Source organism: Peromyscus leucopus, chromosome 1 (assembly GCF_004664715.2).
Source record: "Peromyscus leucopus breed LL Stock chromosome 1, UCI_PerLeu_2.1, whole genome shotgun sequence".
Lineage (NCBI taxonomy): Eukaryota > Metazoa > Chordata > Mammalia > Rodentia > Cricetidae > Peromyscus > Peromyscus leucopus.
In genome coordinates, this window is record NC_051063.1 from 145,847,950 (window position 1) to 145,860,111 (window position 12,162).

Below are 12,162 nucleotides of genomic sequence, written 5' to 3' on the forward strand. Positions count from 1 at the left end.
TATTTAAAACTTAGCAAATATGTGTGTGCTGTATAATTTTATTATGTCTTATATGTCCAAACTTGATATTCTTTTTTTCATCTCTGAGGCAAAAGAACAATGCATGGACCTTTGAGAAATGCCAACATACACCTAAATTATATCAAGCACATTTTCTTTCTACACTCTCTCATTTAAAAAAACATGTTTGTTTTGGTTACAGAATTTCATAGGGATGAGCCTGGAGACATAGGACTATTATCCTAGCTGAGGCAGGAGGATTGCAAGTCCATGGACAACCTGAGTAATTTAGTGAGACCCTGTCAAACAAGGGAAAAGAAAAAGGAAAAGAAAAAAGAGGGCTGAATATTTAATTCAGCTTGCTTAGCATGTGTGAGGCCGTGGGTTTGATCTCCAATACTATTTTAACAAAACCAAAGAGGTAAAAAAAAAAAAATACAGAAAAATATAAGTACATGTCTGTGGAGTCTCTATCCCCCTGGTCTAACAGCTGTTTGCTGGTTAGTTAGTTAGTTAGTTAGTGTGGGGGGTCAGAGGAGACCCTTTGGGCGTCTGTTCTCTCCTCCCTTCTTGTTGAATGAAGTAAGGTCTCTCTTGCGGTCTCAGCCACTGTGCTGTGTACTTGACCTTGACTCATCCATGAACTTTCCTGCCTCTCCTTCCCCTCTCACCACAGGAAAGCCGGGCCTACAGATGTCTACCACTGCACTGGACTTTTATGAGCTACGGGGCTTGAACTCAGGTTGCCAGACTTGTGAAGCAAGCACCATCACCTGCTAAGCCACCTCGATGTCCCCTTTCTGTGTGAATTCTGAATATACAGCATCACTGAGTCCCTCTCTCAGTTTCCCCTTCCTGCCCTTTTCCTTAGTACTAGGAGAGGGTTCCCTCTCCTGACGTTAGCTTATGTCATCCCCATGTTTACTTTAAGTGCATCTATTTTACAATCTGGAGACCCAATTTAACTTTTTAAGGTATTGATTTAAAACTGAAGTTATATGCAATCTTGATTATCTTTAAAAATGCCTTTAGTCTATGGCCATACCACCCTGAACGCGCCCGATCTCGTCTGATCTCAGAAGCTAAGCAGGGTCGGGCCTGGTTAGTACTTGGATGGGAGACCCCTGGGAACACTGGGTGCTGTAGGCTTAAAAAAAATAAATAAATAAAAATAAAATAAAAAATAAAAAATAAAAAATGCCTTTAATGAGCCATGAATACAAAACCTCTTAAAACGAGGAAATATCCATTCCAGAAAGATTTAGTGGAATCAAGGAGTGTTATCCACATGCGTGTCTGCCTCGCATGGAAAGCTATTTCCTATACAAATAAACTGCTGAGACCACAGCCCATCTATCAACTAATCTCAACTTGTAGCCTAAGCACTGCCCACTAAATGACATATGCTTCATATAATGCTCAACAGCTGAATGATCAAAGATCAGCTTCTGGGCCACAGCAGTTATGGCAGGCACCTGCTGGTGGCTGCTGGCCTGCCTGCCTGAAGTTACGGACAGCTGTGACCTGCAGTTGGGGCTCCTGGGGTTATGCAAACCAAATGGCTGACCTCAGATGCTTTTGTGATATATCCAGGAGCTTGAAGCAACTCTGGTGAGGGAAGTCTGAGCACCTGTTGGACCAATGACTCGACTATTGTGTGTCACCTGGTATTAGGCATCAAGAGTTGCCCTCTCCATCACATGGATTCCGGCCTTCCTGGAGTGGATCCTGATTCTACCTCCATCCTCCATAGAGAATCCTCAGTGGCCCGTGAATATCCCAGCATAGGCTAGGATAGCATGGATCTGTTTACTGCCGAGATGAGCATTTCTTAGGAGCTCCGTGTGCACACCCACGGTACTCGCTGAGGGAACTCCATGCACTCTAATGTCCTGTAACCAAGTGAGAACAGCTGCTCCCACCTCACAGGCATGAGACGTGCTGAAGGAATTCACATGAAAGCCTTACTTCTAGCAGACTCACGGTGGAACTCGGAGAGTGTCCTGATGGTCTTGTTCTCTAGTCTCCCATCCCCCATCAGCCATGCTGCCAAGATGGGTTCTGCTCCAGCAACTCTGGAATGGCCTTGAGTCACGCTCTGCCTATGTACCAGACAGTTCTGGCCTGGGATCTGCTCCAAGCTGCTCCGTGACTTCTCTGTCTCTGGATTGTTCTAGGATCTGACCCCTTCCAAGGTAGCTCTGGAATCCCCTGAGATCTCATTCAGGTGTGCCTTTCTGTGGTTATGACTAGAAACTTCCTGAATTGTGTGAGCAGGAAATTCTTTTCCCTTACACAGGGCCATCATCTATTTGAGTCTATCCAAAACTACGCTTGCTTAATCCAAAAATGATGGTTGTGTCAGAGGGGAAAGAGAGCAGAGACAGGGTAAAATCCAACGCACCAGAAGACCTGACTGATCAAGAGGGTGGTCTCTTTAACTAAAGCCTCAGCCAGAGAAGTGGTTCTCACCGTTTGGTGCACATCAGAATCACCTAAGGAGGGCGGTGGTGGCACACGCCTTTAATCCCAGCACTCAGAAAGCAGAGACAGGCAGATCTCTGTGAGTTCGAGGCCAGCCTGGTCTACACAGTGAGTTCCAGGATAGGAACCAAAGCTACACAGAGAAAAACCTGTCTTGAAAAACCAAAAATAGATATCACCTAAGGATTCTTAAAATGAATCCCGGGGAAGGGGAAGGTCCTGACATTTTTTTTTTTTTTTTTTTGAAGCTCTTCTGATAATTCTAAGGTAGCCAAGTTAAGAACCACACCTAGAAATTGAATTTGGGGGGGGGGGGGATCTGTCTCTTGGATCTTGATCCAGTGGGGATCAAGATCATGTAAACATGTAATTTATAAATAAGAGAGAGTCTGATCCAGGAGTTCTGCAGCCAGGTCAGGGGTCACGACATCAAAATTGGGGCAGACACCTACGCCTGAGTGACTTGCTTAAAAACCAGGAGGGACTGTAGGAGTCTGGCAATGCAAATGTTACAGTGCACAGCCACGAGCCAGTCTCTTTCCTTTCATGCTAATAAGTCTCAGGAAAAAAGGGAAGGATGGGTGTCTTAGTCACCGTTCTATCGCTGCAAGAGACACCATGACCCAGGCAACTCTTGTAAAAGAAAGCATTTAACTGGAGGTTTGCTTACAGTTTCAGAGGGTTAGTTCATAATCATCATGGCAGAAGTCAGACAGGCATGGTGCTGGAGCAGGAACAGAGCTTTCCATCCTGATCTACAGGCAGGAGGCAGAGAGACTGCCCCTGGCATGGGCTTTTGAAACCTCAAAGCCCACCCTCAGTGACACACCTTCCCCAGGAAGGCTACACCCACCTCAACAAGGCCACACCTCCTAATCCTTCCTAAACAGTTCCACTAACTGGGGACCAAGCATTCACACATATGAGCCTATGGGGGTCATTCTCATTCACACCACCACAATGAGATTTCTAGACTGAGTAAGATTACTTGAAATAGCCCAATCTGCCCCCTAGTTGGCTAAGATTTACATTTCCTATCAGGAGGAAACAAAAAATGTTATACTGAGACACAGGACTTATGTACCTACACAAGCACACTTTCACCACAAGAATTTTATCTTGAAATGACCTGTCATTGGACCAGTGAGATGGCTCCGTGGGTAAAGGTGCTTGCTGCTAAGGCTGACAAGCCTGAGAATCTTGAGTTCAATTCCTGGGAACCACTTGCTGGAAGAAGAGAACTTATTCATGCAAGTTGTCCTCTGACCTCATACACACAGAAACATGAGACACACACACACACAGAAACATGAGACACACACACATATACACACACACACAAATTAAAAACAGTCTTCCATCAACTCTAGAAACTATGGTACACTGTTTCTCTTTGTAACTGTGGCCATGTGTAGCTCATTGTTGCTGATTATTGATGCTTGGCAGAAAATGTTAAACCACTAGCCCAGAAACATAGCAAAATTCAAAATATTTTTTAAAAAACATGTGTGTATCTTGTATGTATATTAGTGTATATATACAGTGTGTACTGTATGCACACCATAGCACATGTGGAGATCAGAGAACAAGTCAGTTCCCTCCTTCCACCATTACATGGGCTGAACATAAGTTATCAGGGTTGTGTGGCAAAGGCTTTTCCTGTTGAGCCATCTTGTGGGCCCCAAACTTCAAATCTAAGTCCCTTTCTATTGAGTGTATATCACTTCCCCACATACAGAGAGCCATCGGGTCAAAAAGTAAAAATTAAACCATCATGAGCTGGGAAACATTAATTTATATATTGTATTTTTCATAAATAAAAACATGGGAGAAAATATCACTTACATGGGCTATGTGTTTTTACCATCCTGGTGTCATGAAAGAATTTCTAATGATAAGGCATGCACATCAGTAGATGTAATTCTAAATGGTCTTATTAAATAAGGAACACAGACCCAAATAAAGAGACCACTCACTTACCACTCACTGCTGTCCTTACCCTGAGAGAGAGACCTTTTTCCTGTGTCCTGTCTTTTTACTGCCTTTCTGTTCTGCCTTCTCATTGGTTCTAAACCCAACCATGCTGTGGGATGGTCTGTATGTCAAATTGCTCTGATTGGTCAATAAATAAAACACTGATTGGCCAGTGGCCAGGCAGGAAGTAGGTGGGACAGGGAGAGAGGAGAATTCTGGGAAGCAGAAGGCTGAGGCAGAGATACACTGCCAGACGCTGCCATGACCAGCAGCATGTGAAGACACCAGTAAGCCACCAGCCACGTGGCAAGGTATAGATTTATGGAAATGGATTAATTTAAGCTATAAGAACAGTTAGCAAGAAGCCTGCCATGGCCATACAATTTGTAAGCAATATAAGTCTCTGTGTTTACTTGGTTGGGTCTGAGCGGCTGTGGGACTGGCGGGTGACAAAGATTTGTCCTGACTGTGGGCAAGGCAGAAAAACTCTAGCTACACAACCACATGACTTCCTCATTACTACCTGTCTATACAGACCTCCAGGTCTCTATGGTTGGTACTGGGATTAAAGGCGTGTGTCACCATGCTGGCTGTGTCCTTGAACACACAGAGACTTTGCTTGCCATGTGATCAGGATTAAGGGCGTGTGTTACCACTACCAGACTTCTGCTTAATGGCTTGCTCTTAGCTCTGATCCCCAGGCAACTTTATTAGCATACAGATAAAATTACATTTCAGCACAAATAAAATATCACCATACACATCTGCATGGTTAGAACATGTAAACAACATACGAGGCACTACAGAATGTCAAGAGACAGCTTCTCGAGACATCCCTCACACCCTTGCCTCAGTCACTCTCTCAAGAGAAAATACATGATGAGCTTCTCATATTCTTTCCCAAAAGCAAAATATCCACCTGCGAAAAGGGGATTTGAAATTCCACATTAATGTGAACGTTCTCTGAGATAACTCTAAGATAATTCCATATCAACAGGTGGGGTTTGGCTCATTTCTAGCAGTAGAAGAATATTCCATATGAAGATCGTGATATCATTTATGTAAGTTCCTCCTGGCCTCTATTATTATTTTCAGATTCTTACCACTGTAGACAATAGTGAAGTCAGCATCACTGCCTAGAACTAATCTGACAAACTTTTGTGGTTCCGTGGGTAACTAGTATTTAAGATATTTCACCAGATAACTTGCTATTTGAATTATACAATTTGCACCTTGAGGCTATCGGACACTCAGACCTCTGGGGCTCTTTGTCCACCTAGCTGATGTGCACATGCTGGGGGAGGGGACAGAGGATTTTGCCTGGATCTTCAAGCTCTAAATTCAATATGAGGAAAGGCAGGCAGGCAGCAAAATCTACATGCTTTTCTATATTTACTTTCGGAATGAACAAATTCATGATGTTTCTCTCTCCAGGTGACAGAAATGGCCCAGAAATGTGTGAATTTCAAATAGTTTTTCTCAATTCCAACTCATTCTGTTTCTCTTTCCTCTTAGCAAGGAGCGGATCTGAGGCAAGATAAACAAATACCTGCTCTGGGGCCGGCTGCTGCCTGAGGCACACAGCAGGAGAAAGCTTGAGAATGCACATTTGAAAACTGCTTAACACTGACTTATAGAGACCACGCACACATGAAACTCCACCAGGGTGAAAGGGTCGTGGCCAACTTCCCCTCTCATAGACAGTCATTGCTGGTCTTTAGGGAACCTTGGGGAGATGTCTCTAGAAGGATCTCTTAGCTTGAGCACTGTTGACATGTGCTGGATACTTCCTTTCTGTTACTGCAGAGCGACTGTTCTGTGCACTCTAGAATGTTCAATAGCATCTTGGACACCACCCCACTAGAAGGCCGAAGCACCTACCCATAGCTGCCTCCAGAAATGACCACACTGAGGGACACCATGCATCCCTCTTCTGTCGTAAACAATAGTTCCCCTTATCTGAAGTTTTACTTTCTGTGGTTTCAGTTAGCCGTGGTCAACCATGGTCTGAAACAGAAATGGAGAATTTCAGAAATACTCAAATCCATGATTTGTAAATCATGTCCCATTGTAAGTGACATGAAATCTTACCATCTCACTTTGTCCTGCTTGGGATATGACTCATCCTCTCATCCAGCTTATCCATATTGTATATGCTACCCTCCTTGCCCTATTTGGGCAATTTTCTTGGTTATCAGGTTCACTGTCACCATACTGCCGTGCTTGTGTTCCAATAATCTCTATTTGACATAAGTATGGCCGCAGATAGCAAGAGCGGTGTTGCCAAGGAGGTCCCAGGACATAGCATGTAGACGGACAGATTGACTCCGGAACGGTATGGCAGTGCCGGGATGTGTGGGAAAAACAAAGCAAAACGTGGTATCCATGGAATTCAGAAACGAGCCACAGTTTCAGACATCCACTGGAGTCTTAGAATGTAACCCCTTTGGATGAAGGGGCCATTGTAGGTATAAGATAGAGAAATAATATTCTCTTATGTGTTTGTAGTGAAAATTTCTTACTCATTCTCACCTTGATAGGTATTTGTTTGTTTTTTAATTTAGTTAGATGTTGTAAATAATTCTGTTATAAATACAGCTAAGTGTTCTACAGAGAAAATTCCTTGATAGAAGATGGCTAGGTCAAGGGGATATGCACTTAATATGAGGACAGATATTAACCAGTTGTCTTCTAAAGAGATTGTACCAATTTTCACTCTCCCTAACAATGTACAAGAATGCCTGTTTCTATACACCCTTGCCAAGTCAGCTTGTTAAAAAAACAACAGCAAAAACCTTTTCATCTTTTTTGATTCCGAAAGATGAAAACTGCGGTCTTCCGGTAACCTCAGCTCTGCCGCTGTGCTCTGGAACAGGTTTCTGGAGAAAAGCTGCTCAAAATGCACCATCTTAGAGATGGTCCAAAGGCCAGGCCAGGAAACCCTGATGAGGAGGGGCTCTGACAGGGCTCTTCAGCCCCCTTTCCTTTCCAAGGGCTGCATTCAACTTATTTGAGCTCCTGGAAATTGGAAATGATTCTCCAGGAGAAGACCTAGCCCCTTCAAACAGCATGCTTACTGTGCAGAACGTGCCAGAGCAAGGCTGCTGGAAAGTCCTTCGCATTCCTGTAGATGTGTATATGATAAACATGTTATCGTTTTCTGTGCCACTTGCCCCTCTTGGTGCTGAGAGGTGCTGTCTGCTTTCATCTGTGTGCTGAATTACAGATATACATGATCAAATGAAGCCAAGACAAGAATCAAGCCTCATAAAAATCTTGCCTACAGCATGTACCAAGAAACGTTGATCGTGCCAAGACTACCCTGGCTGAGAGAAGTCAGGAGTTGTGCAATTACCCAGCAGAGGCTGAGATTTCTCACAAAAACAGGAACCACATCGAAAAGCCTAAGCACAAAATGTAGCCTATTCTTTCTAGAGGCCATTTTGATATTTCACTAACACGAACATTGAAAAACATGGCTTTCTGACCTCTAGGATTTTATTGAAACCTCTGTAAAGCCCAGCATGAAATAGATTTTTCCATTCCTGGGTTTTCCGAGTGGCTCCTTTGGGCTCTAAGTTAAACTGAGTTTTTAAATAAGACCAAAGGATTCTTCCACTGCCTGCTTGAATACACAGATTTTTTTTTTTTTCATGCCAGGGATATTTATTGAAAGTCTACAATGTGCCAGACTGTAGAGAAAGCATTCATGAGAAAGACCCTACGGCTGCTGTTTGGACTTCCCGCTAAAGAAAAGGAGATCCAAGGAGAGGGGCTGGCGTCAGGTGTGTGTGGTGGTCTCGAGGTCCACCTGCAGGAGCTCCTGGAGCTCTGGGGTTTGGCTTAATTTAGTTAGTGCCCACATGAACTGACCCGAACAAAGGGTTCTGGCTACTTCTGGGAAAGCAGTTGAAGGCGAAGATCTGATCACTTCCTAGTGACCCCATGCTGAAGAAGAGATTTCCCTGTCCCGATTAACATGAGACAGCCAAACATAAGACACTAAGCACTGGAAAACTGAGCTGAGCAGCAGCCTGCTAGCTACAAATACTCACTTCCTGGAAGAGAAGGACACCACAGAACCATGTAGGGCTACACAGGGATGGCACTCAAGAGCAGCATGACTCAGAAAGGCCCAAGTGAGACAAGTGTTGTTTAACAGGAGGGTGAAGTAGCCCCAATTCCTGCAAGGGGATGAGGTAGGTTTGTCTGAAAATATTGTAGGTTGCAAAGACTGCGAAACCTATTAGGTTGAGGACTGGGTGGGAACAGTAGTCAGCCTTCAGGGTCAGCCTTCAGGGTCCTTGAAGGTCAAAGATGTTATGGCAACCTCTGCTGGGCTTCTTTCAACTTTCATATCTCTTTCCTAACAGGAGCTCAGGGTTAGCATCAATAGTATGGACCACATTTCTGCTGCTTACAGCCTAACATGAACATACAACCGACACTCGCCGATCAACTTTTGTGAGGTCTGCATTCTTCTTGACCATCTGGCAAGCAGGACCTCATCTATTGATAATAGCACCCTAATCCGGGGAGAAGAGTTTCCCTCCCTGTCAATCTACTTGTCCTTGGGGTTTGGGTGACTTTGAACCCTCTCAGGACTCCAGAGGGTGAGCTAGTGACCCAGATTTGACCAATCAGATTATCCTATTACCTTGGCCATTGTGGTTGGTTCAGAGACAGGCAACTGGACCAGGCTCAAGTGAAACTTTGCTAATAAAAAATACAAACTCTTTTTTGAGGAAAATTGCTAAATAGGAAATTCTAAGACTGAAGTTGCTGGGGAATTATACGAAAAGCATCCCTGTCTGTGAGTGAGAGCAACATAAAGAGGTACAGAAAAGAGTGGGGAGAGGGAGACGAACAGAGGTGCTGATTTAGCTTCCCACCTGAAATGGTGGAACTAGAATTATAGTGGCCCCCTTTATCTACAGAGGATACACTGAAGACCCTCAGTGGGAGTCTCAACTCTAGATCCTGCCAAACACTATAGATGCTATGTTTTCCTCTCATATACATAGCTGTCCATCATAAAGTTTAATTTATAAGTTAGGCAAAGAGCAAGGTTAAAAATGGGGTCTGGCAAGATGTGGGTGTGGTAAGGTGCCTGGTGTCTAGCCTGATGATTGGAGTTCCATCCGTGGGTCATGTTTGGAAGAGGAGAACCAGCTCCCAAGTGTTGCTCTCTGGTCTCCATGTGCGTGGCAATCGTGTGCTCATAACACCCACACCCACATGCACACAACAAGTAAATAAATATAAAAAATTAAAACTAAAAATAACCAATATAGAATTATAACAATACACTTTAATACAAGTTATATGACTAGCATCTCTTGCTATTTCAACATATTCTAGTGTATTCATTTTCTAATGACCACCAATAACTGAAGCCACAAATAGCAAATGGCTTTGCTATGGCTAGCGGGGCAACTCTTACACTCTTGAATCTTCAGGTAAACAAACCAACACATTTTTCTCTTTAATGTATGGCTTATGTTGGTTTGACTTGAGTTTCTTACACCTAAAATAAATAAATAAATAGATAAATAAATAATAAATAAATAAATAAAGTGACTAATGGTCCAATGGACAGGTGCTATTAACTTGCTGGCAATTTCATCTCGTTTTTTCATTTTCCTGCATGAGTAGTGACAATGAGCCACACTCTTGCCCTGGCTTTAAACACAACCCTGTCTCCCAACTTATCTTCCATGCTTGTGATCATTCTGTACTTTGAACAGACTCACCTCCTTTCACTCCGAACACTTCGTTCTTCCCTCTGCTTGAGTCCGTCTTTCTGAGTTCTTCATTTTGCCAATGACTTTGGACATTCAGCTTAAATAGCCCTGCCTTTGAGAAGCCTTCCCTGTCCCAAAGCTAACGTATCGGCACAATGCCTGTCTTGATAGAGGAGTTTGTTGTCTTTATCATAGCCCTTATTGACATATGACAGTTGCTATGTATCTTTTATGGCCTACCTTCATGACTACAAGCTCTATGAGAACATGGGCCTTCTCTGTGCTCTCAGTGCATAGAACAGGGTCTGGCACAAATTAGGGTCTTTGCAGAAGTCCACGGATACAAATCTATCAATGAACAATCACACATGCAGTTGCTGTTGGGATATGAAGGTGGAACTTATTTACGCAATTTACATGGATCACTCAATCCTCAAAACAACCTCAAGTAAGAGTTCCTATTGCCCTATAATGGGGAAATTTAGGTTGAGAAGTTGAGCAATTTATCCAAAGTAACACACCTTGAAAAAGTTGATAGAGGTGTGATAACCAAAGGACTATTGGATCCAAATTTTGTGGCTTTACTTTTTTGGTGACTCCCAAATTTGTTTTCAATCTCAACACCTAAAAATTCAACAGACATACATTCCTGCTAGACTGTGAATTGAAGTTTGAGGATAATTTACAAATGTGTCATAGAGAGAATCTATCATTTTCTCTGGATGAAGGATCTTTGGGAACATTTAGACCCAGAATGGGTCTAAGCGGACATCCTAGTAGACACAGCAGAGGTTCGTCATGCACTGTGAAAGAAACCACTGAGGTGGGACCAAAGGACAGTGCCAGCCTTCAGGAGAAACATCTGTGCCAAGAGCACAAAGGCAGAGCGCAGTCATGCGAGTTTCATATGCAAGCCGCTGATGTGGGTGGGATGTTGAGGTATGTGTATGAAATACAGCCCCTCTTCGGAAGGATACAGAATGTGAAAAGATAATAAACTCAAGGTTTGGAATTACTGTAATTGACATGCGAATCTATTGCTGGTTGCTGGAGAGCACTGCAAAACGTGAATACAGAAGAAAAAAACTACAATATAGCAAAATGACAACATATAATAGGAATTGAAAGACTTATTTGAAGTTCGATAGAGTAAAACACCCAGCTGTCAAAGATTCCAGTTTTTGTGTTTTTCAAGTTTATTGAATCTTTATGTAGACTTTCACGTGGAAGACTATTAACTGAGCCAAGGAAAGTTCTTTTATCTCCTTCTTTGAGAGCTTGCATTCATCCTTTTCATCACCAGTCATACAAGAATAAAAGCCCATGTGATATTAAACTAAGAAAAGTGAAAACAGCCCTTTTAATGCTTCAAAAGGATGCATCAGGCAATGTTAGAAGTAATGTATGTGGACGTGTCAGGTTCTGAAGTTTAGGAACAAGTACATAGCAGACATGAGACTCCACTGATTTGTGTTGTAACTGGAAGCATTTTAAAACAATTTTCTACGTTTCCCCCTCTAACTAAAACACTGGTCACTCTAAAATACTTATAAACATTTACTGGTGGTTTTAATATCACTCAAATTGAAGTGAGGCTTATAACTATATTTTATGGTAAAAATACTTCATGTGACCAGCATGTCAGTTCTATTAATTCCAAAGGTTATAACTGGGGAATTAATAACCTATACAATACTAAAATGTTACCTTGCTATTCCAAAATTATTTTATGTTAACATAATTTAGATTGACAAAGCCTTTCAAAACTGGTATAGTAAATTTACTAAATCCTTCTTTGAATGTCACTTTATTTAAAATAAAGATACGATTGTCAAAACTAGGAGGTTAACATTGATAAAAGTTAATCATGTAAGTTTGAACTACAGACCTTGGTTAAATTTCACCAGTTTCCCATCTGTGTCTCTCTTTTGTACAGGAATCCAGTCGAGGGGCGGGTCCC

The 12,162-nt window shown here is 42.6% G+C and overlaps 1 non-coding gene across 1 annotated transcript; it reads left to right on the top strand.

The window, feature by feature from the left end:
- The first annotated feature begins 1,031 nt into the window (after positions 1-1,031).
- Positions 1,032-1,149, top strand: LOC114695517. The gene has a single exon (XR_003734875.1). It is a non-coding gene; the product is annotated as a 5S ribosomal RNA (ribosomal RNA).
- Positions 1,150-12,162: the final 11,013 nt, after the last annotated feature.